Genomic DNA, 23872 nt, shown 5'->3' on the forward strand with positions numbered 1-23872 from the left:
CCTTCTCATTTCAAGAGATACTTTTAGGGATTAAAAGTTTTAAGATTATGTCTCAATTTAAGTTATCTGTTGTCTTTTTAAATTGAACTTATTGCAGTGACATTGGTTAATAAAACATGAAGGTTTCAAGTATACAACTCAACAAAACATCTGCATACTGCATCAGGCACTCACTACCTATAGTCAAGTCTCTTTCAGTCCCCTTTTGCCTCTTCTTTGCCCACTTCCACTTCACCCATCCCCCTTTTTCCTCTATCTTCAATTGCTGTCTGTGCCTGTGTCATATTTTTGCTTAATTCATACACCTTTCTCATCTAATCCCCTCTCCTCTGACAGCTGTTAGTCTGTTCTATGTAACCATGCTTCTGTTTCTACTTTGTTAAATCTTTTTATTATTATTATTATGACTAGAGGCCCAGTGCACAAATTCATGCACCAGTAAGGTCCTTAGGCCTGGCCTATGGGATCGGGCCAAAACCAGCTCTCTGACATCCGCCAAGGTGTCCTGGATTGCAAGAGCATGCAGGCCAGGCCAAGGGACCCCACTGGTGTACAATCAGGGCCGGGGAGGAACTGGGGAGGTTGACCAGCCTGGGAGGGACCGCAGGAGGGCTCCAGGGCATGTCTGGCCTGTCTCAGTCAGTACCGATCAGCTGGACCCCAGCAGCAAACTAACCTACCTGTCAGAGCATCTGGTCCCTGGTGGTCAGTGCACATCATAGCAAGCAGTTGAGTGCCCTTAGCATATCATTAGCATATTATGCTTTGATTGATTGAATGGCCGACCAGATGACCGGACACTTAGCATATTAGGATTTTATTATATAGGAGGATACAAGGAGTTGGGGTGAGCAGAATCTCCCTCTGTGGGCTCTTATCTAACAAAGTTTGAAGAATAAATCCATGGACTAAAAGATTTTAAATAAAAACAGGGAAGCTTATTGAAAGCATATACAAACGCCCCCTGGGCAGGGGTCCCCTAAGGGGCCCCAAATGGGAAAAGCCTGCTCTTTCTCTAAAATGGGAAAAAACCTAAATCCTGTTCTGAGTCTTTTTATCTTTGGTTTATATATGCTGGCATCTCTTTGTCTGAACATGACCCTTTTTCATTGGGCCTTTCCTTAATTTATTTCCCCTGTGTTTTCCTAATTGGTCATTCTCTTGCATAGTAACAGTTTCAAAAGTCAAAGCCCACCTGGTGTCACCCGCTTTCTCTCCCCCTTATCTTGCAACATTCCTCTATCCTCTGTGTATATATGGCTTCCTTTTGTAACATTTCTCCATCCTCTGTGAAAGTCAAAATAAGCATTCTGGTCTTGGAGCTGCCTCCTTCCCTTCATATATGCATTCCTCTCCCATGGACCCACTTTTCCATAAAACTGCCTGTCCTGTCTCAAATTCTTATCAGTGATATTCCACACATAAATGAAATTACATGGTATTTGCCTTTCTCTGGCTGGCTTATTTCACTTAGCATAATAATTCCATTATATATTGGCGTTCCTAAAGTACATTTCTGGACATTTTACATATTAATTTACTTAATTCTCTCATTAACTTTATGAACTAGGTGCTATTAACCCTACTTTAAAGATGACTACATTGAGTCAATGATTGAGGCAAAAACTTGCTCAAGGCCATGGAGCTAGTAAGTTTGGAGCCAGGACACAATCCTATGGAGTACCTTTCCCTCCCAGGTGGTACTAGTCCCCCAAGTTGCATGCTCATCGCTTGCTCCTGAAAGTAATTACCCCAATAGCTGCTAGCTTGCCCGCAGTGGATGGGGTAGGCACATCCACAGTTGTTTGCAGTCTGAATTGCCTATGTAACTTCCAGGTCCCTGTACCACAGGTTATGAAGGGGCCCCGGGGTTGCAGCTGCCTGTCTTCTGTAAATATTTCAGGTGAGTCACCATTTCTAGAACAAGAACTTTTATTTTCAAGTTTAGCTTTACATTGATTAGAAGAAAATTCTACTATTTTGAAAACTTTAAATATGTAGTATACAAGTTGAAGGGGAGGAAAACATTAGTTAGAAAAACATTAGTAGGTTTTACTACTTAATTTCTATTATATCTACTTGGACTGATTGAAATTCACAAAACTTGATCCTGCATCTTAGTGTTGTTGGAATCATGGGAAAAGGAAGAGGCTTTTTTTTTTTTTTTTTTTTAAGTGTAATGCACCCACTGACCTCTGGAAGCTTTCACCAAACTTACAGTGATGGAATTAACCCTTTTTGTGCTTCAGTAGGAATCTATTTACACACAATTATAATGCAAAAGCAGTTTTATTTATACACACACTAATAAAGGAAAGCAGTCTTCTGCCAAATAAAGATCTAGATTCTTATGTAGCTGATTTTGGGACCTACTACAGTGCGAAGACTTGCTTAGTTGCCTTCAGATGTTAGGTCTATTTACTTAACACTTCAGCAGGCTTCTTCTTCCTTCTGGGCCTGATCCTTAAAATGTTTTAGCATTGTTTGCAGGTTTTTTGTGCTCCTCTTCTGTTCTTTCAGGTACTTTCCCATGAATCCTAAGACCTACAGAAATAAACAGTAAAATACCCTTAAGAACCTTGTCTGCAACAGGAGGCAATCAAAAATCTTCCTACCCAGCCCTAGGCGGTTTGGCTCCATGAATAGAGCATTGGCCTGCAGATCAAAGGATCCTGGGTTTGTTTCCAGTCCAGGGCACCTACCTTGGTTGCAAGCTCCTTGGGCCCTGGCCCTGGTCAGAGGCAACCAACCAATGTGTTTCTCTCACATCAATGTTTCTCTCTGTCTTTCCCTCTCTCTTCCACTCTCCCTAAAAATCCATGGAAAAATATCCTCAGGTGAGAATTAACATCAACAACAACAAATCTTCCTACCTAAATGGTAGCTCATAGACCTGCAGTCCTGAGAGCTTTTTCAGAAACACAGAATCTCAAGTCCCACTCCAGTCCTACTAAATCAGAACCTGCATTTTAAGAAAGGACTAAGCAGTGGATGTGCACATAGACGGTCAAAGAGCACTGATCTAAGACATTCAAAACCTCCAGTGAGTAAAATATCCACTTTCAATGAGTATGAGTGTTAGGGCATCTCATCAAAAGTATAGATTAATTTAAACAAGCTACTACTGCGGTGGTTTCCCACCCTGTATGTGCTTTTATTGAATAACATGGAGATTTCAAGTAGGTGCCCAGACCCTAGTCCCAAAGATTGAGATGTAAGTGGAATAAGGCTCAGGTGTTTGTATCCCTTCAGAGGACCTAAGTCGGTCCAAAATGCAACTAGGGTTGTAACTTTTGTACAAAGCAATTTTCCTCAATTTGCTATTCCGTGATACTAAGGTTTTGGTGAGAAAGAAGTTACCACCACAAGGTGGAATGTTCATCATTAACCAGGAAGACTGCAGAGAAGTCTGTAGGATAAGTCATCATTAACATTCACTTTTGCAGGGACCATCAGTGGTTCTCAAAGTGTGGCCCCTGGCCAGCAAGCAGCAGCATAATCTAAAAACCTGTTAGAAATGCAAATTCTGGAACACCCAGTAATTTCAGTGACTCTGAAACTCTAGGGCAGTGGTTCTCAACCTTCTGGCCCTTTAAATACAGTTCCTCATGTTGTGACCCAACCATAAAATTATTTCGTTGCTACTTCATAACTGTAATGTTGCTACTGTTATGAATCATAATGTAAATATCTGATATGCAGGATGGTCTTAGGCGACCCCTGTGAAAGGGTCGTTCGACCGCCAAAGGGGTCTCGACCCACAGGTTGAGAACCGATGATTTAAGTACTCCTTGTCTAGATTTAAAAGCCAGCAGCAAAAGTCATTGTGTTAATTATCCAGAGCACATTTTTCCTGGGAAGTATTCCCCATCTTGTGATGAGTTGCATTCTTTCTTACCAGGGCACCTACTCCTCCCACCTCCAATCTACTCCCAGAAGTTGGTTCATATACTTCCTTGGGGGAAAGAAAGCACGTGTTGGATGAGCCACTCTCTTGGACCCACTTCCCAGAAGCAAGTCATAATTCAGAAGTGAAGTTGACATTGCTTTCAGAACCAGTTACTAGCAACTTACATCACGTTCTTTCTTGGCAGAAGCTGTGGTCTTCAGGTCTAGCAGGAACGTGGTTAACTGGTCTTCCAACTCCAGAGCACACTCTAGAGCTCTTATGCCGGTTCCCCAATTCTCTGTCTCAGGCCTCTGATGGGGAGAAACAGGGAGGTCACCTCAGACACAGCTTTCTCACATCCAAATTCTTAGGTCAGATTATGTCTAGGTTTGTATGACCCAATACTTTCTAAACTTTGTGGCACAGTGGAATCAGCCTAGCATCTTAAATCCTGATGTCTGGATTTCAGCTGCAGACATGACGATGTAATTGGCATGGAGTGCAACCTGGGCATCAGGATTTTAAAAGCTCCCCATGTAATTTCAATGTGCATGCAAAGCATGGGTGCCACTAGCACAGCTACATGCACGATTCCCTTAGCTTTCGAATTCCACATTGGTAGTTTAACTCTACCAGACATTTAATGGTTCTCTTTATAAAGCTGGAGTTAAAAGAACCCTCAGAGAAATAGGCATGTTTCTAGATGTTAATAGAACTCATCTAAACATTAGTGGGGTATGAAGTGTCTATCCCAGTGAAAAAGGATTTATCTAATTACATCAAAGAGGTAGCCATTTCAAATACCTGGGTGTGCATCTGAATCAGAATAAATACCTGGTAAAGCAGTGGTTCTCAACCTTGGCTGCACATTAGAATCACCTGGGAATCTTTTTAAACTCCTCATTTCTGGGCCTCATCCTCCGGAAATTCTGTTTCTTTGTTACTAATGTTGTGGTCCCAACCCATAACAAAGAAACAGAATTTCCAGAGAATGAGGCCCAGAAATCACGATTTTAAAAAGATTCCCAGGTGATTCTAATGTGCAGCCAAGGTTGAGAACCACTGTGATAGAGGATGCTAAATTTTCTAAAATAGGCCATTGTATTTGTGCTTCTCAATATGCCCAGAGCATGGAGTCGCCTGGAGAGCTTGTTAAAATATAGCTCCTTGGAGCCCACCCCTAGAGCATCTGATTCAGTTTATCCACGAATTTGCATTTCTGATTATTTCCCAGGTGATGCAGATGCTGCTGGTCCAGAGACCACAGTAGGTGTGGCTCATTGAGAAAAGCTAAGCAACCATTTAGTGGCTGCCAATTTACTCAAAATGATATGAAGAGGCTACAAAGAAGACAGATGCTTGCAATCAAAGTCAGTTTATATAATCCCATGTATGATATGGGTAACCCAACAAGTTAGGTGTCAATGAATATTTTAATTCTCTAGACCCAGCAGAGACCCCATTAAAATCATCATGACAAATTACACAGTCACCTTAAACACTGGGAGGCAGATTTTATTCCGACATTTTCCAAGATATTCTAGGAATTCCTTTCCATTTTCCCTCTTCACATCAGCTTGGTCTTCAAAGAATGTGGCAAAACAAGGCTGTACTGATTCGTCAATGGAATTATAGGCCTGGGACAGGGGTGAGAATTGGGAGAAACTGGAGGTGAGACAAGCTGATTTTGAAGGCTGGAAATCTGACACATACTCACTTAGCTGTCTCTGTAGTTGTCCCAAAGAGACCTTCTTCGTTCAGGCTGGAGTCCTTGGTTTGCCCTTTGACTTCCGAAAGGCCCCAGTTGTCTTTCAAACCCAGGCTATCTCAAAGAAAAACCACCCAGATTTTAACTTGCTGGGGTCTAATCTTTGGCTATTAAGGCCTCTTTAGTGATCAGATTTGTGAACCCCACATGCTAGCACTTATATCCAATAATACTGCAAACACAGGAAAATTCCAGTATAAATCAAATGACATTTTCAAGTCAATCTTTTTCACCTATCCTAACATCTACATTAACTCTAAAGTTGAATATGGGAGAAAAATTATTCAGTCTGCCACCAGTGTTTTATGCCTATAGCTTTGACAACACACCGGAAAGAACTGCGATTCTCCCATCATAGCACATAGTTTGCAATCACAGTTCTAAATTATCAGGCCACAAAGCAGCAAAATCCTTGGCACTCTGTTGCTGTTTCATCTATCATCACACCATAACCACCATTACTAAGAAAACACAGGCTATATTAGACCTGAAACCTCCCTCCCAGTGATTCAAGAACCCATACTAACCATAGATAAATAAGCATCACTGATGTGCAGCTCATAAGATAGCACTTTATTCATAGCAACACTACACTCTTCAGGAAGCCGTGGTTTATCTTCCATCTCAGCTTTAGAGAAAACCAGGCATAAACAGTGCAACCCAGCAAGCTCTGGATTTCTTAAATACTAGTAGGCAGATAGCCACTTTCATGCAGCTGAAAACTAGATGAAATTCCACTCAGCTGTGATTAACAGCTACTCATCTGGGAATGAGGACATTGTTTCTGCACCAAATAACCAATCTCACCAGAGAAAAAGGTGTGTATGGGGGTGGGAAGAATTAATTCTCCTTTATATACCAACCAGTGTACAGCAAACTCTTTCATGTTTTCTCCTTGTTTTTGAGAAGTCTGATCTATTTTTTTAATAGAGAAGTGGTAACAAAGTAGATGTATTAGCTTTAATATATTCCTTTCTTTAAAAACAATTTAGGGCACTTCATGCTAGGTCCTTTCTTTAAAAACAATTTAGGGCACTTCATGCTAGGTCCTATGGGGAATCTAAGAAGACTCACTAAAATGCATTGTTTGCCTCTAAGGGGGGAAAAACACCCACCCCACAAGGCTACAATGCACATAACTGACCTTAAGACAGGATATGATGGAGGTTCTGAAGTGGCAAAGCATATATATATATGTCTGAGGGGATTCCTGCAGATTTCTTTAATAAATCGGCAGTTGAAACTGGCCTTGGAAGGTGGGTAAGAATGTAGGGAAAGAGAAATGGAAGAAGGGCGTTCCACCTGGAGAACTGGCACACACAGGCTGTAGGGATTAGACACAGTAATGGTTTCTCATCACTGCAGTAAGACTGCTGCATTGGGGAAGTTTTTGGCTCCTTCCTCAAATGGCCTCCCAGAAGTTCTGACCTGCCTCAACATTTACCACTTCATTAGCCTCCTTTGAGTGTAGAGATTGTTTTACTTATCTTGGCAATCTCACTGCCCATAATGAAGTGATTTGTAAATAGTAGCTGTGAACTCAAAACTTAATACATAAAAGTATAGTTTACATGTGCAGCAATGTGATTTCTCATGGTCTGGTGGGTTCTTAGATCTAGCCTAAGCCATGTCTGGTGCAACTGACATAGAGTGGCAGGTCACCAAGTCGATCTCTAGGAGGCAGTGAGAAGTCTGAGAATTTCCTGAGGGACAGCTATCCTGAGAGAAGGAGCCAAGCATTCTAACCTTGGCCCAGGCACAAGGATAAATACATCATCAAAGGGAAGAGGTATTTACAAAAAATCCCACTATTTGTCAGTTTTGTTTCCTGACCCAACCCTGCCCTTGTCCCTAATTGAATTCACACCTTAGTCCCGGAAGTCACTTTAAGCAGATGCTTCTCAAACTGAAATTTGTATATAAATCACTGGTGATCTTTCTAAGCAGCAGATTCTGATTCATGGGGCCTGAGATCCCACATTTCTAACAATTCTGCCAAATGTTGCTGGTCCAGGGACCACATTTTGAGTAGTAAAGGTTTACATATAGTCCTAAAAAGCTATTTCAATAAAAATTTGGTAAGATGTGGAACACAAATGGCACTACTGAGGACCCCCTCATAGGAGAGGAGAAGGGGACATCCCTGCTGCTTCCCTACAGCCCACCGCAGTGCTTGGCATGCCAGAGCTCCCAGGACCTCCATGGCAGCACCTTGGGGAGGCAGCAGTGCCAGGGCGCTCAGCAATATTTAGCCTATGAAGGTTACAGCAGAGGAATGGGAAAGATAATGGTAGCTGACTAATAGTTAACTGGTTTTGTTCATAGTATGTGTAAAACCTCACCTGAACTCCCAATAGAATTTGGGGAAACCTTTCAGGAGATTAGGGTCCTATGTGAGCAGGTAGAGACAAGTACCAATGAAATCTGGATTTTTACTTACTGTTAATGTGACCCCATCTACGGGATAGTAAATCTAGAAGATAAAGATTTTACTTACTGGAAGATATGAATGTTTGGATATTTCTGGATAGATCAACTTAAGGTCTTAAGAAAAGATAATATATTTTCATGTAAACATTCCAACATTCTACCATCCCATCTGAGCCAAAACACAGAACTGGATACATATGAAGAAAATGTTCTTCTTCTTGAGGGTTAAATTAAATATTATTGAGGAATATTGTTATCTAATCATTTGAAAACAACCTCACAATATACAGAAAAATGGAGAGGAAAGAAACACATCTGCAACATCAATAATAGATGTGTTAGTATAGTGGCATTACAGGTGATTTTTTAAATATTTTCCATATTATTTAAACTTTTATAATTATATATATATTAATTTTGATAAAGGAGCCTAACAGCTACCTTTCTAGTGAATTAGCATAATGTAATCTCCAAATACACTCATATTTATGAACATATTGTTTTTTTTCTTATTACAATGTAATGCTTGATCATTGTAAACTATTCCAAAATTACAGTAATATATAATGTAAAAAGTGAGAGCCCATGGGTAGCAATGTCGTTCCAATATATATAAAATTTAATTTGATTCATAATACCACTATTAACTTTTGATAATCTGATGCATTGACTTTTGAATTATGGAACATTCTCTGACTAATTTATACACCTCCTCCGCTGGAAAGTGCGGGAAATACAGACAGCTTTTAAAAAATATTTATATAATTGCTTAAATTTTTATTGAAATGTAATACAAACTTAATGTCCTTACAGTGTTACCTCACCTTGTCATCTCCCTAATGATTAAGAAAAGAAAAGGGGCTCTCTTCTGGACTTAATTCTAAACAAGACATTTTTATCTTTAAAATAAAATATCTTTAGGACAGTGTTTTTCTTCCCTTTATTGTGTTCTCTGTGCACATACATTCCACATTAGTTTATAAGCTTCATGGGAAATGGACCTAAGTCTTAGTCATCTTTGTATGACCCTGAGCATTTAGTAGAGTGTCTTGCCCAAAGAAAGCACCCAATAAATTATATTGACTGAACAATTTAAAAGAAAAAGAAACCTAAACGTTGAAAGTTGTTGGTTGACAAGGAAGAAACAATGGGCAGAGCCAGATGGGTTCTTTGCACTTTTGAAAAGCAGATTTTAAGTTTCTGAAAATCATGGAGAGGAAGAAAGCCAGGAATTCCATGTCATGAATCTTTAAAAGGAAAGATATCATTTAACACAATCTGGGGCACTGAGTGTGTTATTAAATGTTTACAGATGAAAGAGTGAATAAATGAAGTAATTGATCAAAATATCAAACTGGTAGGCTTTACAAGCTTAGGTCACAAGTAATTCTGGTGACTAAAAGAGAGCTGGCATCTACAGAAACTCCTGCAGCCCCTACTTCCAGGCTCGGTGCAGCTTTCCTTTCCTCTGAAACGTTTTCTGACTTTTCAGTCTGGGTTTGGTATCCCCACCTTTGTGTTCAGTGGTTATAGGAATTCTTTCCACACCTTTGTAACCGCTTGCTTATCTGTGCCTTCTCTCCTAGTTCATGAGCTCCTTGAAGGCACTTGTGTTGTGCTGTGGAGTTGCCATCATCTATCATAGAAGAGAAAATAGCAGGTCATCAATAGATATCCATTCACTATGAAGGAATAAGTAAATGGTCAAACATTTAAAGGACAAACAAAAATATGGAAGGCAAATACATAATGAAACTAAAATTGTCAAATAAATCAAATCTGTGGTACATTTACACACTGGAATTCTATGCAGCGGTAAAAAAGAAGAAACTCTTATAATTTGTGGCAGCATGGATGGACTCATGCTAAGAGAAATGTCTGTCAACAAAGAGAGGAGGGAGTTAATGGGGAACAAAACACAACAAAAACAGAGGGGACACATGTAATACTTCTACAATAAAGATAAATTTTAAAAAATAAAATAAAGAGGAAAAAATTTCTCTAAATTCAAGGACTCAGAATACTATCCATATCAGGCCTTACTGAAGCATCCCCCAGAGAACAAAATTCACTCAACCAAAAGGTAAGAGGAATTTCAGTCAAAAGACTGGGGTAAACACTGTTTAACACCTGAACTAGGACTAAATCAAAGCTTAACTTAGGGGTTACAAAATAAAATGTAAATATGAGCATTATATTTATTTATATTTTCATTATTGTGGTTATTTGAAAAATTATAGTCATAATTTCCCTCTATTGACTGCCTTTATAATTAGACTTTTATACAATTCTTAGAACTCTTTTTTTTTTAGACAATATTGGTTCCTACTGAAGTAGCTTGAAACTTCTTCCTCCTCTTTCCTTCACCCAATTTTAGTCAACAATAACATCATTTGTGGTGGGCTGAACTGTGTCTTCCCAAAATTCATGAGGTAGGTATATGCCTACTTTTATGAAAAAAAAAAATGCCATGTCTTTTTCCTGACATATTTGTACCAATTTACATTCTAACCCACAGTGTGTGGAAGCTTTTATTGTTTCACCATCTTGTGAGTATATGGTGCTGACAGTTATTTTAATTTTAGGCTTTCTCTTGAATGTGTAGTGGGTGGTATTTCATGTGGTTTTGGTTTGTGTTTCCCAATGACTAATGGTGTTAAGTAAGTTTTATGTATATCCTCATGTTTACCCCATGATTGAAGCTATTCTTTAGTATGAAGTTGTCCATGCCTTCAAAATCCTGTTGGGATTATAACCAGATTACTTTAGTCCCACACATTTATTTGAGGGGTGTCACAATTTTCATATTTAGTCTTACTTTCTTTTATTCATTATTAAAAGGTTTTTATCTCTTTCAGGAGGCACTTTCATTTTATTTCATATAGCAGTGATGGCAAACCTATGTCACGCGTGTCAGAGGTGACATGCGAACTCATTTTTTTTGGTTGATTTTTCTTTGTTAAATGGCATTTAAATATATAAAATAAATATCAAAAATTTATATCTTTGTTTTACTATGGTTGCAAATATCAAAAAATTTCTATATGTGACACGGCACCAGAGTTAAGTTAGGGTTTTTCAAAATGCTGACACGCCGAGCTCAAAAGGTTCGCCATCACTGTCATATAGGTTCTAAGCTAGTTTTGTTAGAATTCTTCATAGATATTTTATGTGTTTGTAAATATTATAAACAAGTTATGTTTTTAAAAATGTTTTTGTTTATGGGAAAGGTCCATTGGTAGATATTTATCTTGTATCCAGCAACAAAATTAAACTTTATTGTAAGTTACATAGCTTTTCAGTTCTAGTTATAATCATATCACATTAAAAAATCTTTTTCAAATAGATACATCTTTTTTAACTTTTCTATTGCATTGTCTAGCATAGTCGTTCTGAAGCATGGTGATTTTGCCTCTCAACAGACATTTGGCAAGTCTGGAAACAGTTTTGATTGTTGCAACTGGAGGAGGTCCTATCTAGTAGGTAGATGCCAAGCATGATGCTAGACATCTTACAATGCATGGACAACTCCCCATGACAGACCCATCTGGCTCAAAAATGTCAGTTGCTCTGAGTCTCAAATACTCTGCTTAAAAACTGTCAGAAAAACACAAAGTAGTGTTGAGGATAAAGCAATCTTGTCTTATTCCTGATTTAATGTCTATGATAGTCACCAATATGTATAAAGGGAATTTATTCAAGAATGCATAGTGAACTGGTAATTCTCTAGTGGTAACAAGCTCACCATGGCAGTGATTTTCAAGAAGGGTGATTTATAGGAAAGGTGTGGAGGTAAAGAAATTCACTATGTTCTAACTACAACCTGGGGCATGCCCTTCCCCACTAGAGTGACTGTACTAGACAAGGCTTGTTCATATCAGGTAGGCTACTTTGGGCCTGCATGTAGAAGCCCAGGCCCTTGTATTTTATTAAAACAACTAGAGGCCCGATGCATGAATTCATGCATGGATGGGGTCCCTCGGCCTGGCTGGTGATTAGAGCTATTTGGGCTGGTCGGCTGGAGGAACAGACCACGGGAAGTTGGCCACCAGCGGGAGGTTGGCTGTGGGAGCACACTGACCACCAGAGGGCAGCTCCTGCATTGAGCATCTGCCCCCTGGTGGTCAGTGCGTGTCACAGTGACTGGTTGACCAGTCATAACGGTCTCTTAGACTTTTATATAGAGAGACTAGAGGCCCAGTGCAAAAAATTCATGCATGGGAGGGGTGTCCCTCAGCCCAGCCTATGCCCTCTATCAATCTGGCACCCCTTGTGTAGGGTCCCTAGACCTGGCTGGTAATCAGAGCCTATCAATGCTTTTCTTTCCCTGGCTGCCAGCAGCTGGTCCTGTCCCCGCCACTGCTTGCCATCTGTGCGGTGCTGCCCCCCCTCCCCTGCCACTGGTCACCTCCCTCTTCGGTGACAGGTGTGGGGTGCAATCACTTGGCTGGCCTGGGCCTTCCTCTGTGGGTCAATCACTGGCCGGCCCCACACACCCACCACAGCATCGCTGGACAGTGGCCCGGGCCTCCCTATGTGGGGTGATTGATCTCAGGGTTCCCGATCGATTGCCCCACAGAGGGGGGCCCTGCCCACCTGCCGCAGCACCACCAGCTGGGCGGCTCCACGATCGATGGCTCTGCTGGGGGAGGTCCCACCCACCCACTGCAGCACCGCTGGCTGGGTAGCCTGGGCCACCCTCTTTGGGGTGATCAATCTCAGGGCTCCGTGATCAATCACCACGCAGAGGGTGGCCTGGGTCTCCCTCTATGGAGCGATCGTGGTGCAATGGCAGGGCCCCCTGACCAATCACATAGCACCCGCCTTGGCTGGCCTGGTGCCAGTGTATGTCATAGCATGGTTGTCTGGAAGGTCATCCGCACGGTCCTTCTGCTATTCAGTCGTTCAGGTGATTTGCATATTATGCTTTTATTATTATAAATCATTGTTTACAGTGAAGTTCTTTGCATTAAAGCTTTTGTGAGCTTATTATTTTCATGTTCAAATATGTCTATTCTGCCTAACTTAATTTTTCCCCTCAGCATTCTGAAGATGCTATTCCTATTTTGTCTTTGCATCTAATATTGATGAGAAAGCTGTTAGTAATATGACAGTTTTCTTTCTTTGTAAATGATGTATTTTGCAGTGAGTTTTTACATCCTTGATATTCTAACATTTTGCTACAATGGATCTTTTTCTCAACTCCTCTTCTCTCCTGGAGCTCTAAATTACATCTTTCATTGGAACTCCATGTCTTAAAATTTAAAATACCATTTGCTATTCCTTTGGCTGAGAATTTCTTAGTTTACTTCAATATCACTTGTTTGATCAGTTGTGTCTATTTCTATATTCAACCCATTTGTTGACTTGAATTTTTCCCAAGGTATATATCTAATTGGATCTTTCTATGACCCCTTCTCATTTCAAAAGAGATACTTCTAAGATTAAATGTTTTAAGATTCTGTCTCAATTTCAGTTATGTTGTCTTTTTAAATTGGATTTATTGGGGTGACATTGGTTAATAAAATCATTCAGGTTTCAAGTATACACTTCAAGAAAACATCTGCATACTGCATCAGGCGCTCACCACCCAAAGTCAAGTCTCCTTCAGTCTTATTTGTCCCTTCTTTGCCCTTTTCTGACTCCACTCCCCTCCCCTTTTCCTCTATCACCATTCTGGTGTCTGTGCCTATGTCATATTTTTGCTTAATCCCTTCACCTTTTTTCACCCAATCCCCTTCCATGGGACAGCTGTCAATCTGTTCTATATATCTATGCTTCTGTTTCTATTTGGTTTGTTAAATCACTTTTTGTTGATTAGATTCTACATATAAGTGAAATTATATGGTATTTGTCATTCTCTGGCTGGCTTACATCACTTAGCACAGCGGTTCTCAACCTGTCGGTCGCGACCCCTTTGGCGGTCGAACGACCCTTTCACAGGGGTCGCCTAAGACCATCCTGCATAACAGATATTTAGATTATGATTCATAACAGTAGCAACATTACAGTTATGAAGTAGCAATGAAAATAATTTTATGGTTGGGTCACAACATGAGGAACTGTATTTAAAGGGCCAGAAGGTTGAGAACCACTGACTTAGCATAATAATTCCATTATGTATTAGCTTCCCTCAAGTTTATGAGGTGGCACTATTATCTAAATTAACTAATATATAATCTGAAAAGGTACTGTTCTAAATACTTTTACACATTAATTTACTTAATCCTCTCGTTAACTTTATGAACTAAGTACTATTAACGCTACTTTGAAGATGACTAAACTGTGTCAATGAGTGATATAAAAACTTACTCAAGGCCATGGAACTAGTAAGTTTTGGAGCCAGGACACAATCCTATGGAGTACCTTTCCCTCCCAGGTGGTACTAGTCCCCCAAGTTGCATGCTCATTGCTTGCTCCTGAAAGTAATTACCCCAATAGCTGCTAGCTTGCCCGCAGTGGATGGGGTAGGCACATCCACAGTTGTTTGCAGTCTGAATTGCCTGTGTACCTTCCTGGTCCCTATGCATACCTCAGGTTATGAAATGGCACCTGGGTTGCAGCTGCTTGTTCCCTTAAATATTTCCAGTGAGTAAACATTTCTAGACCAAGAACTCTTGTTTTCAAGGTTAGCTTTACATTGATTCAAAGAAAATCCTACTATTTTTGTCAACTTTAAAATATGTAGTATATGAGGACACATATGTAATACCTCAATCAATAAAAAAAATTAAAGATTGAAAAAAATATGTAGTATACAAGTTGAAGGGGAGGAAAACATTAGTGAGACCTAAGGTTTCACTACTTCATTACTATATCTACTTAGTCTATTTGAAATTCCCAAATCTTGACCCTGCATCTGAATGTTGTTGGGATCATGGGAGAAGGAGAGGCTTTTTTTTTTTAACCTAATGCACCAACTCCCCTTAGAAAGCTTTCTCCAAACTTAACACTGACTGAATCAAACCTTTTTTGTGCTTCAATAGCAATCTCTTTACACATAATTATAATGCAAAAACAGATTTAATTGTGCACACAATGAAGGAAAGCAGTCTTCTGTCAAATGAAGATTAAGATCCTTCAATAGCTGATGTTGGGAATGACTACAATGGGAAGACTTGCTTTGTTGCCCTCAGATGTTGGGTCCATTTATCCGACAGGCTTTTTTTCAGCAGCCTTTTTCAATAATTCTTCCTGCTTCTGGACCTCCCTTTCTAATATTTTATAATATACAATATGGCATTGCAGGTGGTTTATGTCCTTCCTCTGTTTATCCAGGAACCTTTTCATGAAGTTCAAGAGCTGCAGAAATAAATAGGGGAAAACCTTTTAGAACAGCGGTTCTCAACCTGTGGGTTGCGACCCCTTTGGCGGTAGAAAGACCCTTTCACAGGGGTCGCCTAAGACCATCCTGCATATCAGATATTTACATTATGATTCATAACAGTAGCAACATTACAGTTATAAAGTAGCAACGAAAATAATTTTATGGTTTGGTCACAACATGAGGAACTGTATTTTAAAGGGCTAGAAGGTTGAGAACCACTGCTTTAGAACCTTGTCTGCAACAGGAGACAATCAAAAATCTTGCTACCCAAATTGTAGCTCATTGACCTGCAGCCCTGGGAGCTTGTCAGAAAAAGAGAATCTCAAGTCCCACTCCAGACCGACTAAATCAGAACGTGCATTTTAAGAAAGGAGAGAGAGTTCATATACACATAGAAGTTTAATGAGCACTGATCTAAGACATTCAAGACCTCCAGTGAGTACAAATACCCACTTTCAATGAGTATGAGTGTTATGGCATCTCATCAAAAGTACAGATTAACTTAAACAAGCTACTATTGCAATGGTTTCCTACTCTGTTTTTTGAATCACATGGAGATTTCAAGTAGATGCCCAGATCCAATTCCCAAAGATTTAGATGTAAGTGGTCTGGTATAAGGCTCAGGTGTTTGTATCTCTTCAGAGTTCCTACGCCAGTCCAATATGCATCTAGGGTTGGTATTTTTTGTACAAGGGAATTTTCCTCACTTTGATTTCCTGAGATGCTATGGGGATAGTGAGAAAGAAGTTACCACCACAAGGTGGAGTGTTCACCATTAACCAGGAAGACTGCAGGACAATAAGTCACCATTAACATTCACTTTTGCAGGGACCATCAGGGACAGTGGTTCTCAAAGTGTGGCCCCTGGCCAGCAGGCGGCAGCATAACCTGAAAACTTGTTAGAAATGCAAATTCTCAGGCACCACATGAAAGCCATTGAATCAGAAACTCTGTGGGGTAGGGCCTAGCTAGCAGGTTGCTTGAGTAAATCCTCCAGGTGATTCTGGTACCTATTAACATTTAACTATTCCTGGTCTAGATTTAAAAGCCAGCAGCAAGTCATTTTGTTTCATTATCCAGAGCACACTTTTCCTGGGAAGCCCTCTCCCTCTTGTGTTGAGTTGCATTCCCTCTTACCAGGGCACCTACTCCTCCCACCTCCAATCTACTCCCAGAAGTAGGTTCATATACTTCCTTGGGGGGAAACAAGCATGTGTTGCACAACCGGAGCATTGGGCCCTCCTCCAAGAAGCAAGTCATAATTCAGAAGTGAACTATGATAGTACTTTCAAAACCAGCTACTACTTACATGACTGTCATTGTTGGCAATAGCTGTGATCTTCAGGTCTATCAGGAGCTGGCTTAACTGGTTCTCCAATTCCAAAGCATACTCCAGAGCTTTTATGCCGGTTTGCCAGTTATCTACCTCAGGCCTCTGTAGGAGAGAAACAGGGAAGTCACCTGGGGCACAGTTTTCTTACATTAGACTTCCTGGGTCGAATTATGTCTAGGTTTGTAGTATAACCCAATACTTTCTAAACTTTGTGGCACAATGGAATCAAACTGGCATCTTAAATCCTGATGTCTGGATTTCAGCTGCAGACATAATGCAATGACTGAAATGGTAGGAGTGCAAGCTCAGCATCAGGATTTCAAAAGCTCCGCATGTAATTTTAATGTGCTTATATACAAAGCATGGATGCCACTAGCACAGCTACATGCACTATTCCATTAGTTTTTGAATTCCTTGATGGTGGTTTAATTCCATAACTACCAGACATTAACTAGTTCTTTTTATAAAACTGGAGTTAACAGAACCCCTCAGATAAGTAAGCATGTTTCTACTAGTAGCTGTAATACCCCCGCTAATGTTTAGATGATTTATTTCAAATGTCCATCCCAGCAAAAAAAAGCTTGTTTCATTACACTGAAGAGGTAGTCATTTCAGATACCTGGGTGTGCATCTGAATTAATCTAGTGATCTGATAGAGCAGTGGTTCTCAACCTTGGCTGCACATTAGAATCACCTGGGGATCTTTAAAATCCTGATTTCTGGGCCTCATCCTCCGGAAATTCTGTTTCTTTGTTACTAATGTTGTGGCCTCACCCCATAACAAAGAAACAGAATTTCCGAAGGATGAGGCCCAGAAATCAGGATTTTAAAGATTCCCCAGGTGATTCTAATGTGCAGCCAAGGTTGAGAACCCCTGTGATAGAGGATGGTAACTGTTCTAGGAAGTGGCCATTCAAGTTGTGCTTCTCAATCTGCCTGAGCATTAGAGTCACCTGGGGAGCTCATTAAAATAGAGCTCCTTGGGCCCCACCTCTAGAGGATCTGATTCAGGTTGTCCATGAATTTGCATTTCTGATGATTTCCCAGGTGATGCTGATGCTCTGGTCCAGAGACCACACTAGCTGTGGCTCCTTGAGAAAAACTAAGCAACCATTTGGTGGCTGCAATTTACTCAAATGATATAAAGAGGCTACCAAGAAGACTGATGCTTGCCCTCCAAGCTGGTTACTATAATCTCATGTGTAATATGGGTAAAAACCAATAAGGTATTTGTCAACAAATAATTTAGTTCTCTAGACCCAGCAGAGGCACCATTAAAATCATTATGACAAATTGCATAGTCACCTTAATCACTGGTAGGCAGATGGTATTCCCATGTTCTACTAGATATTTTAGGAATTGCTTTCCATGTTCCCTTTTCACCTCAGCTTGGTCTTCAAAGAATGCAGAAAAAACAGGTTCTCTTGCGTCATCAATATAACAACAGGCCTGGGACAGAGGTGAGAATGAGGAGAAACTGGAGGTAAGACAAGCTAATTTTTAAAGCTGGAAATCTTACACACACTCACTTTGTTATCACTATGGTTGTCCCAAAAAAAGCCCTCTTTGTTCAGTCTAGGGTCCTTGGTTTGTCCTTTGACTTCCACAAGACCCCAGCTATCTTTCAAACCCAAACTACCTCAAAGAAAAACCACCCAGATTTTAATATGCTTCGGCCTAATCTTTGGCGATTAAGGCCTCTTTAATGATCAGATTTGTGAACCCCACATGCTAGCACTGATATCCAGTAATTGTATGTAAACTCAGCAAAAGTCCAGTATAAATTAAATTATATTTAAACATCAATCTATTTCACCAATCCTAACACATCTACATTACCTCTAAAATTGAATATAGGAGAAAACTTACTTATTCAGTCTACCACCAGTGTCTGATGCCCATAGGGTTTGGTGAACCCACCGGAAAGAACCGTGATTCTCCCATCACAGCCCATAGTTTGCAATCACAGTTCTAAATCATTAGCCACAAAGCAGCAAAATCCTAGGCACTAAGTTGCTGTTTCATCTATCATCACAACACAAACATGTCCATAACCACCATTACTAAAGAGCCATAGGATATATCCAAGCTGAAACCTTCCTCCCAGTGGCTCCAGAACCCATACTGACCATACATAAATAAGCATCACTGACGTGCAGCTCATAAGATGCCACATAATTAATAGAAACCTCATACTCTTTAGAGACAGGGTGCTTGAATGCCATCACAGCTTTAGAGAAAACCAGGCATACACAGTGCTACTCACTGTGGACTTCTTAAATACTAGTAGGCAGATAGCCACTTTCATACAGCTGAAAACTAGGTAAAATTCTATTCAGGTGAGATCAATAGCTAGTCATCTGTGAATGAGGACATTGTTTCTGCATGAAAAAACCATTCTCACCTTTTAAAAAAAAGGTGTGGGGGAAATTTAATTCTCTTAAATATCCCAGCCAGTGTAGAGCACTGTCTCATATGTTTTCTCCATGATTTGAGAGGGCTGATATACTTCTTGAATAGAAAAGTAGTAATAGAGAAGACACATTAGCTTTAATATAGTCTTTTCTCTAAAAACAATTTATAGCACTTCATGCTAGGTCCTATGGGGAATCTAAGAAGACTCACTAAAATATATTATTTGCCAATAAGGGACATAACCCCCCACTCCATAGGGCCACAACATACATAATTGATCTTAAGACAGGATATGATGGAGGTTTGGAGTGGCAAAGCATATGTAGCTGCAGTGGCAGGTCACCAAGTCTATCTCTAGAGGGCGGTTAGGAGCCTGGGAGTTTCCTGAAGGACAGCTATCCTTAGAGAAGGAGCCAGGCATTCTCACTTTGGTCCAGTCACAAGGATAAATACATCATCAAAGGGAAGAGGTCATTACAAAAAGTCCTACTATTTGTCAGTTTTGCTTCTTGACCCAACCCTGCCCATGTCCCTAATTCATGCCTTGGTCTTGGAAGGTACTTTAAGCAGATGCTTCTCAAACTGAAATTTGTATATAAATCACCTGGTGCTCTTCTAAAGCTGCAGATTCTGACTCATGGGGCCTGAGATTCCACATTTCTAACAATTCTGCCAAATGTTGCTGCTCCAGGGACCACATTTTGAGTAGTAAGTGTTTACATATAGTCCTAAAAAGCTATTTCAATAAAAATTTGGTAAAATGTGGAACACAAATGGCACTACTGAGGACCCCCTCATAGGAGAGGAGAAGGGGACCGTCCCTGCTGCTTCTCCACAGCCCACTGCAGTGCTTGGCATGCCAGAGCTCCCAGGACCTCCATGGCAGCACCCTGGGGAGGCAGCAGTGCCAGGGCGCTCAGCAATATCTAGCCCAGCTGTGGGCAAACTACGGCCCGCGGGCCGGATCCGGCCCGTTTGAAATGAATAAAACTAAAAAAAAAAAAAAAGACCGTACCCTTTTATGTAATGATGTTTACTTTGAATTTATATTAGTTCACACAAACACTCCATCCATGCTTTTGTTCCGGCCCTCCGGTCCAGTTTAAGAACCCATTGTGGCCCTCGAGTCAAAAAGTTTGCCCACCCCTGATCTAGCCTATGAAGGTTACAGCAGGGGAATGGGAAAGATAATGGTAGCTGACTAATAGTTAACTGGTTTTGTTCATAGTATGTATAAAACCTCTCCTGAACTCCCAATAGAATTTGGGGAAACCTTTCAGGAGATTAGGGTCCTATGTGAGCAGGTAGAGACAAGTACCAATGAAATCTGGATTTTTACTTACTGTTATTAATGTAACCCCATCTACGTGATAGTAAATCTAGAAGATAAAGATTTTACTTACTAGAAGATATGAATATTTAGATATTTCTGGATAGATCAACTTAAGGTCTTAAGAAAAGATATTATCTTTCCAGGCAAACATTCCATGGTTCTACCTTTCCATTAGGGCCAAAACACAGAACTGGATATATATGAAGAAAACATTCTTCTTCTTTAGGGTTAAATATTATTGAGGAATATTGCTATCTAATCATTTAAAAACAACCCCACAATATACAGAAAAAAGGAGAAGAAAGAAACACATCAGTAATGGTTGTGTTACTATGATATCTTTACAGGTAATTTTTTCCTGTTTTCTATACTTTTGAACTTTTATAATTACAATATATTTTCATTTTGATAAAGAAGCCTAACAGTTACCTTTCTAGTGAATTAGCATAATGTAATCTCCACATGTATTTATGAATATGCTATTTTTTAATTATTGCAAATGTAATGCTTGATCATTATAAACTACTAGAGGCCAGTGCATGGAATTTGTGCACTCGAGGTGGGGGGAGGGGCGGGAGCGGTGGTCCCTCAGTCTGGATTTTGAGAGGGTGCAGACCAGGCCAAGAAACCTCACTGGTGCACAATCGGAGCTGGGGAGGGACACAAGAGGTTGGCCAGCTGGGGAGGGACCGTGGGAGGGGGAGGGCTCGAGGGTGTGTCCCGCCCATCTGGCTCAATTCTGATGGGCCTGACCCCAGCAGCAAGCTAACCTACTGGTCAGAGCACATCATAGCAACTGGTTGACCAGTTGGCTGTCTGCCCCCTGGTGGTCAGTTCATGTCATAGCGAGTGGTTAAGCGGCCTTAGCATATCATTAGCATATTACACTTTGATTGGTTGAATGGCAGACCAGATGACTGGACACTTAGCATATTAGGCTTTTATTATATAGGATTCCAAAATTATAGAAATACATAATGTAGAAAGTGACAGCCCATGGGTAGCACTGAGGTTCCAATATATATTTTAAATTTAATTTGATTCAGTATTAACTTTTGTAACCTGATGAATTGACTTTTGAATTATGGGACATTCTCTGACTGATTTATAAACTTCCCCCCTCCCCCCTGGAATGTGCTGGAGATACAAAGACAGCTTTTTAAAAAATTATATCATTTCTTAAAATTTCATTTAAATGTAATACAAATCTCCATGGCAGCACCCTGATGGAGGCAGCATGTTTTCTAACTTTTAAGTCTGGGTTTGGTATCCCCTCCTTTGTGCTCCATGGTTATAGAAATTCTTTCCACACCTTTGTAACTGCTTGCTTATCTGTGCCTTCTCTCCTAGGTCGTGAGCTCCTTGAAGGCACTTGTGTTGTGCTGTGGAGTTGCCATCATCTAGCATAGAAGAGGAAGTAGCAGGTCATCAATAGATATCCAATCACTATGAAGGAATAAGTAAATGGTCAAACATTTAAAGGGCAAACAAAAATATGGAAGGCAAGTATATGATGAGACTGAAAATGTAAAATAAATTATCAGGAAGCATAAACTTTCATGTGTGTTGGGGGTTATTTATTTATAACAGCCATTTTTGGAAATAACCTAAGTATCCATCAGTGGATGAATGGATAAAGCAATTGTGTATATGTAGATACATACATATATAGTGGAATATTATTCAGCCATAAAAACAAATAAAATTTTGCCTTTGGGAAAACATGGATGGACCTCAAGGGCATGTGCTAAGTGAAATAAGTTCAACAAAGTTAAACAAATATTGTATGCTCATTCTTATATGTGGAAGCTAAAAAAACAAAACAACAACAAAAACAAGCTCATTGATACAGAGAACAAACTTGAAGTAGGCAGAAGCAGGAAGCAGGTGAATGAAGGGAGAAATAGGTAAAGGGAATAAAAAAGATGAATGAATGCAGGAATAAATGAATGAATGAATGAATGAATGAATGAATAATTAATGAATAAATAAATATATCGGGAAATGCAAATGACAAATTTTAAAAGGAACAACCTGATTTCAAGACCCACTCTAAATTTAATCAAGACAGTTTGGAGTTGACATAAAGATAAATATACAGTACACCAGCTTAGAGTTTAGGAATAAATCTATACATATATGATCACTTGGTTTTCAATACGTGTACCCAAGGTAATTTTAAAAAATCACATTGAAACATTTTATTACCAATATAAACTTCTTAAAAGTATGCCTAAAACATTAACAACTTTTTCTTACATGAAGTTCTGAGAATAAAAATGAAAGGTAGGAAAGACATAAAAGTATAGGACTACTCAATCATGGTGTATGTTGTCTAAAGAATATGCCAAGTCCTTGGCATCATTGGTTTCAAAAGTATTTAGATATAATAAAATTATAAATCCACACATTTTAATTAAATCAAATATCAAATCCTTTGCTCTATGAATAGTTGACCTGATGACAAAAGAACCTCTATTTCAGAAAAGTATTTTCATTAATAATTTGTTAACATATAATGCTCTGACACGCGAACTCATTTTTTTGGTTGACTTTTCTTTGTTAAATGGCATTTAAATATATAAAATAAATATCAAAAGTATAAGTCTTTGTTTTACTGTGGTTGCAAATATCAAAAAATTTCTATATGTGACATGGCACCAGAGTTAAGTTAGGGTTTTTCAAAATGCTGATATGCCGAGCTCAAAAGGTTCGCCATCACTGGTGTAGGAGATAAGGTTCTACAAAAGACAAACTGAGAACTCACAGAAGAAGGAATGGAAGATGGAACTGGTGGATTTCTGTTTAAACCTGGCCAACCAGGAGGCGCTGGACCTGAGGAGGATGGCCTGGAGCATGCTCAGGAGGCAGGTGTTGCAGATGGAGAGGCCCCTCATCACCTTGTTCATGTAGAAAAGCACCTAACATTGGAAGACATTCTGAAAGTTCAGTGACTCACAGAGGTCTGGAGACACAAGAACAATATGGTGAGGAGCACCTTCTGTGGACCAGGGCTCAGTGAGAGGGTCAGGTCAGGTAGATGGCCTTAGGCCTGAGATCCAGGAGTGGAGGAGAAGTAGGAATGTGTGAACTGAGAGTCCAATGCCAACTTGGAACAAAAGGCATTTGTTAATGGTAACATAAGTAGAAAGTGACTGTCTTAGAGGGGAAAAAAAGGGAAACATTTCATATTTTAGAAAAAAATAGACCTCCCATCATCGTTATTTGTTCACATAATAAAATTAACATTGCCATCATCATTTTAATTTTACCCATCTATTCTTAACTCTATGTCATAACATTTTAATAATACAAACTTGGCATGAGTTTAGACACCAAATAATTCATATATATCAAATACCATCCACAGTCATACC

The sequence above is a fragment of the Myotis lucifugus genome, unplaced genomic scaffold (genome assembly GCF_000147115.1).
Source record: "Myotis lucifugus unplaced genomic scaffold, Myoluc2.0 scaffold_140, whole genome shotgun sequence".
Taxonomy (NCBI): Eukaryota; Metazoa; Chordata; class Mammalia; order Chiroptera; family Vespertilionidae; genus Myotis; species Myotis lucifugus.